Consider the following 7,094-nt stretch of genomic DNA (forward strand, 5'->3'; position numbering starts at 1 on the left):
ATTAAATGGCGTGGCAATTTTTATTATTTTGTATCATGGTAATTTCTATGTGCGATTTTTAAGTCATGACATAGAAACACATAGAACACAACAATTTAATTAATAATATCATGGAATGATTTTATTTTAAATGGCATGGCAACTTTATTCTTTTATTTTTTATGATGACAATATTATTTACGTGTCTTTTTATAGAAAATTTTAAAAATATGACATGGCAAATTTCCTGACTTTTTCACTTAAAATCTTCTTTGCACATTTTTTCTATTTTTATATATACAAAGAAAATGGCGAATGGGCCTGGAAGAATGGAAAAGGCCCGCCTGGAGAAAAAGCGGACCTGCAGTGAACCAAAAACTTTCACTCGAGGGGGACGCTCCCGAACTCAAATGCTCCTTGATGAACAGTAAAGCCGAAGAACTAGTAAAAAAATGGAAGCATTCTGAATATTTTCTTTGGCAAGCTTTGGCAAATGTTTTGTTTGCTTGCAGCAAAAGAAGGTACGGCGTATTTACTTGCTCTGCGTCGTCCGTCCATGCAGATGCAGAGCCAGCCACACTGACTGACTGACTGACCGACTGACAAGGTCAAGCGAAGCTGAAGCTTGCACGCTCACCGCGGGGGCACGGACAAAGAGATCCCCCTCCCTCCCAGCTCGTACACGCGGGCGAGTGCAGTATAATAACTATACATACATGCAAAGTACGTACGTACGCCAGAGGCAGAGAGAGACGACGCCCGTCTTGTGTCAAAAAGCGGCCTCGCAGATACAGATCCAGATCCGGCAGCGGCGAGTAAAAACAAATCCGCGAGCCCATCTGTCTCTCCGTCCGATCCATCGATCAATCTCTCTGGACTGGAGCCGTCTGCTCCGACCCAAAAACTGACAGCTGCGACCCGTGCCCTCTTCAACTTTTTCTTTGAAAAACCCCTCCATGTATTAATTAACTTAAAATGTTCATACAATCATTCGTTACAAACTTTGCCACGCAGGGCGGAACAGAATGAAACATAATACCATCAGAACTATTATCAAAACTAAACTTTGCAATCTCATGAGCCACCATATTAGCCTTCCTGTTGATCTTAGAAATCTGTAAATTCACCAACAACTTTGAGACAACTACAGCTTCCTTCTTTAGATCAACAAGGGATGATCTGTCCACATATTCTTTACCAAAAACAGAGGCTACAAACGAACAGTCAGTTTCCAAAATGACGGGCATGTCTAGAGTCATACCAATATATAGGCCGGACAAGGACGCTCTAAGTTCCGCTTCCTCAACGCTGTAGCAAGTACCAATATAATCCAGGAGGATAGGATCACTTGTCCACGGTGATTTCTAACAACCACCCCCACGCTCGCAGCTTCAATGACCTTCACAAAACTTGCGTCGACATTAATCTTATAGACGTCTGGGGTAGGTGGCCTCCAAAGAGTAACCTGCCTCTCAATGTTATTGGTTGGCTGAAGATCCAACTCCACTTGCTTCTCCTTACTGCATATCTCCACCTGCATTTTAGCAAGACAAGACCAGAAAGATGCCCAATAATTTTCGACAAAACTTACCGAGGCTGAGATGGATTCCATTCTCTTACCAAAGATCAAATCATTCCTCAAGTGCCAAGCTCTCCAAAACATGAATATAGTTTGCTCATGAACAGGCGTAGTTAACTGGTCCAATAGAATAAGGAACCGATCTGGTCCAGAAAATTTGAAGGTCTCCTCCGCTGGTAATTTCCAAACTTCCTTCAGAGCCATGCGGAACGCACGAGCCTTGGGACAAACCACCAAAGCATGGAAAATACACTCATCATCAATACCACATATTGAGCATGTACCTAGAGTAGTTTGATGATGTTTAACCCTATTGAGTTGAACCGCCAAACTATTAGAAGCAGCCCTCCAGGCAAAAATTTTAATTTTTTGGAGGACATTAGCATTCCAAATAATATTCCAGAGCCTCCTATCCCCATGTATGGCATCACTGGAATTGCCAGAAACACTCCTAGGCTCTTTAAGATTCAGAGCTAGTCTATACGCACTCTTCACGGAGAACAAGCCACTTTTCTCGTGGTGCCAAGCAATAAAGTCTCCCTCGCCCACTCGAAGAATACGGAGCTTTAGGATTTCCTCTGCATCATGAATATAAAATAGATGCCTTATCAGGTTCTCATCCCAACTCCTGGTTGCACTCAAAAATAACTCGGAAACCAATTTGATCCTAGTTCTGCTCTTTTTACCACAAATTTGTAGGCCAGATTCCCTAGGGATCCAATTATCCCTCCAAATATTTATACTAGTCCCATCGACCACTCTCCAAATAATGCCTTTTTTTAGCAATTCAAGGCCATGCATAATTCCTTGCCAAGTAAGGGAAGTAGCTTGAGGGAATACCGTATCAATAAGGTGCCCATGAGGATAGTATTTAGCTTTCATCACCTTAGCACACAGAGAGTCCGGAAAAACCAAAAGACGCCAAGCTTGTTTCGCCAGGAGTGCTTGATTAAAAAGCCGAAGATCACGAAAGCCCATACCCCCTTCACTTTTTGGTCTCGTCATCTTATCCCAAGCCAGCCAATGCGTTCTTTTCCTATTCTCTTCATCGCCCCACCAAAAATTCCTGATAATCTGGGATAACTCCTCACACAGTGAAGCGGGGAATTTAAAAATACCCATTGCAAACACGGGAATAGCTTGAATAACAGACTTGATCTGGATTTCTTTCGCTCCGCTCGAAGCATATTTTTCAATATAATCTGAAACCCGCTTGAGCACCTTATCTTTGGTGGATTGAAACTTACCTGCCTTCATACGACCTTCTGGAATAGGCAAGCCTAGATATTTATCCTCAAAACCATCAATCGTGATTTTAAGGATAACCAGAATAGACACCTGGTCTTCCATAGAACAATTTTTGCCAAATAATATGGAGCATTTATCCGGACTTAATAGTTGGCCAGTTCCCTCCTCATAAGCCGACAAAATGCCTTTAATATTCAGAGCTTGCTCCAAGTTGCCCTTAAAAAACAGGAGACTATCATCAGCAAAAAGGAGATGAGATATACCTGGGGCATGTCTGTTTAGCCGGAACTCTTGAATAGCCCCTCTTGCCGAAGCATCATTAAGTAGCAACGACAATGCTTCAGCCACAAAGAGGAATAAGTATGGTGATAGTGGATCCCCTTGCCTGAGACCACGAGAAGGATGAAAAGGCGTCATACGCTTTAGCGAGATCCAACTTATATGCACAAAATTCACCACGGCTATCTTTTAACGTATTTAAAGAGTGCATACATTCAAACGCGATAAGTGCATTATCAGATATTGATTTTCCAGGGATGAATGCACTTTGGGGAGGAGAAATCATACCATCTAGCAGAGGTCTTAGTCTGTTGACCAGGCACTTAGAGATAATCTTATAAATCACATTACAAAGACTGATTGGACGGAAGTCTTTTATGGACTGAGGATTCTTCACCTTAGGAATAAGAACAATAGTTGTATCATTTATCCCTTCAGGCATAGTTCCAGAAATAAAAAATTGCTGGATGGCACGAACAATATCCTCCTTAAGCAGCCCTCAATTTCTTTGAAAAAACCTGGCAGGAAATCCATCTGGCCCCGGGGCCTTTAACGGCCCTATTTGGAATAGGGCATCGCTGATTTCTTGCTCAGAAAATGGCTTACAAAGATCCTCATTCATTTGATCAGTCACCAATGGTTTCACAAGAGAAATGATACGGGACGGATTAACCACAGAATCACAGGAATAAAGATTCTTGAAAAAATCATTAGTGATACCTTTTATTTCATCCATATCCTGAGAGAGAGACCCACCTCTTCTTTTGATGGCAGAAATATTATTTTTCTTCGCTCTCCAAGTGGCCTTCCTATGAAAATTTTTTGTGTTCCTATATCCCCATTTCATTTTATTCAGACATGATCTCTGCTTCCACATAATTTCTTCCTTTAACAGGAGCTCATCCATTTCCTTTAAAATTTTCTTCCTTTCTACTATTGCTTTATGATCACTTCTGTTAAACAACACACTTAGTCTTTTGCGAGCAGATTCAAGTTTTTTTGGCAAATATCCAATGTGAACCTGACTCCACCCATGAAGAGACTTCATCAACTTGTCCAGATTATTGGCAACATCTCCCAGATTATTGACTCTAGCATTATTATTCCAACACGAATCAATCTGTACTTGCAGCTCCGCATCTTCCCTCTCCCAATACGCTTCATATTTCAAATGTTTAATAAATGTGCCAGAACGAGGAGCTCCCATCAATTCAATAAGAAGAGGGCAATGATCTGACCTGGAACTGATAATATGCGTTACCTTGCAGTCAGGAAAGATAGATGACCATTGGGGGCACGCCACCGCCCGGTCCAGCCGCACCTTCACATTCTTGTTACCTTCCTGCTTATTGTTATAGGTCCAAGGAACTCCATGAAAACCCAAATCAAACAAGTTGCATTCAGACATGAGCTCACGAAAATTAGCCATAAGTTTTGGTGACCGTTTGATCCGAGAAAAATGCTCATCTTGCCACATAGCCTCATTAAAGTCACCAGCCATAAACCATGGACCCGACCCAAGAGGTTTTATACGCCTTAACAATTCCCACATAACATACCTTTGGCTCGCCTTCGGCTCCCCATAGATAAAAGTGCATCTCCACTTAGTGCCAGCATCGTTGGAAATGTACATGTCAATAAAATGTTCCCCATATTTGTTTAACTCCAAAGTGTACAGGTCATCCCAATAGACCGCTAATCCACCTCCTTTGCCTGGCATAGAAACAGCAAAAACATTTTTCATACCCAAGCGGTAGCGCAAACTCTCAACATACTCTTTATTTTTTCTTGTTTCAGAAAGAAAGATAATGTTAGGCCGCTGTGTCTTTGAAAGGCACACAAGTTCTTGAACTGTCCGAGGCTGACCTAAGCCTCGGCAGTTCCAACATATCATTTTCATGGCTCCTGACGGGCGTCATCAAGTGCGCCCGTCAGTTGACCGGCAGCCCCAGGGCCGGTAGCTTCCTTGCTTATACCCCTAATTTCCTTACCATCGCCTACGGACTCTCTCCTATTTTGATCCTCCTCCTCTCCCTCAACTATATCCTCTGTAATATGAACATCGGAGCCTTCTATGCCTACTACAGATTCAACTCTCTCAACACACACTCTTTTACATGTCACACTCATATCTAGAGCACCCCTAAACTCTATGCTATCAGTACTGGAGCTATTCATGCTAAGAACCATGTCCTTGTCTTCATCCGGTGAGCGCCTCTTGCTACCAGCCGTGCCCTCAAGCATTGCAGCAAAGGCCGCCTTGCCGCCGGAAAGATCGCTGCCGCTGTTCGGCGGAGTGGGGATGCCAAAAACCGCATGTTTAACACATGCGGCTTGCAGCATAACCTTCTCGTCCTGTTCTTGTCGGTGAAGCCTTTTCCACCGCTGGACTCCAGCAGAAGTGAGGGCTTGCCATTGGGCGCCAACATCAGCACCATCGTCACGACCATCCTTGTGAATGGCCACCTGAACCTGAGCTTCGCCCTCAAGCCGCTGCAGCTGCACGCCCACAGCAGCAGCAGAAGCCAGGGACAGCTGGTGCCCCGGCTGTGCATGCACCTCAGCAGTTGCACCCCCAGCCTGCTCCTGAGGCCGTTGCTGCATAGGAACATCAGTAGCATCACTCGCCTGGTCTTGGATCAGAGCCATAGAGGCCCTAGCAGGATCATCCAAATTCCTCTTGTGTCCACCTCCATCCGCAGGAGATGACCCAGGGGTGACCAGGTTGATGTTGAGGCCCCCCCTAGGCACATGAAGTTGAGGATGATCAACTTGGCTTGCCACCAACTGGTTCGGGGGCGCCGGCAACCCCTCCTGGGTACCCGCATCCCCCGCCACCTTTCCCGCAACATCTGAAGAAGGACCCGAGCCTGCCGCAGCCACTGAAAGGTTGCGCACAGCCTTGGAAACCGCCGAAATGACTCTGTCCGACAACTTTGCCCCGGTGCTTTCGAAGTCGAGGAAGCGCTTCCAGTGCGGCGGCGCCTTCATGTCGATGGAGAAGTTTGGCTTGCGCAGTTCCTTTGGCATGCTGCAGAATCTTTCCGTAGTGTGGCCCAGGATGCCACAACAGAAACAAAAATTTGGAAGTTTCTCGTATTTCACCTTAAACGTGATCTCGTCCTTGCTGCCGACCGGAGTGAACCCAACTTCCTTCTTCAGCGGCGTGTCCACCTTATGCTCCACTCGAATGCGGAGATGCTCGTCAAGGATCATCTTGTTCCGGTGGGACACCGCGATGACCTTGCCGAGCTTCTTGCCGAAAGTCCACCCCATCTCCTCGGTCTTCAACACGAAGGGCAGCTTGTGGATTTGTGCCCACAATCTGATGGAGTTGAGGTCGACCTCCGCTGGGTTGCCCTGGCCGTCGAAGTCGGCGAAGATGACGGCGTCGTTGTGGAAGTGCCAAGGACCAGCAGCCAGGACATGCTGCCGATCCCCCTCCTCCGTGAACTCCACCACGAAGCATTTGTCGATGCTCGTGACCATCTGGGCCCTCGCATCACCACGAAGCCGCCAGGGTCCTTTGAGCTCGTTGACGACGGCCGAAGGATTGGCTGGGTACGGGGAGAGCACTCGTCCCACAGCCAGCTTTCCCTTGACCGCACTCACCATTGCCTCCATGTCGATGACGATTGGCGAGTCATCGAACTCGACCATCTTGGCCTTGCCATGCCTGTGGAGAGGAGGAGGGCGCTCCGAAGCAGAAGTGAAGCCAACGGAGGGGTTCGGGGGAGTGGTCAGGGCTAGGCCTGACGGACCCCCGACATCACTCCTTCCCTTTCCGACCGTGGGCGTGGCTGGGGTCGCCGTTGGCTGCATTGCGGCCGGCCCTTCCTCAGGGGTTCTGGACCCAGCACCACCATCACCCGACCCAGCAATGGTCAGGTTCATCATTCCTCGACCTTGATCCTCGCCTTGGCCTGCCATGGACAGAAAGTACAGAGCAACAGAAGAAACTGGTATGGAGCAGAACACTGTAGACTGAAGAAAACAGAGCCGACCCCCC

The sequence above is a fragment of the Triticum dicoccoides genome, chromosome 1A (assembly GCF_002162155.2).
Source record: "Triticum dicoccoides isolate Atlit2015 ecotype Zavitan chromosome 1A, WEW_v2.0, whole genome shotgun sequence".
Classification (NCBI taxonomy): Eukaryota; Viridiplantae; Streptophyta; class Magnoliopsida; order Poales; family Poaceae; genus Triticum; species Triticum dicoccoides.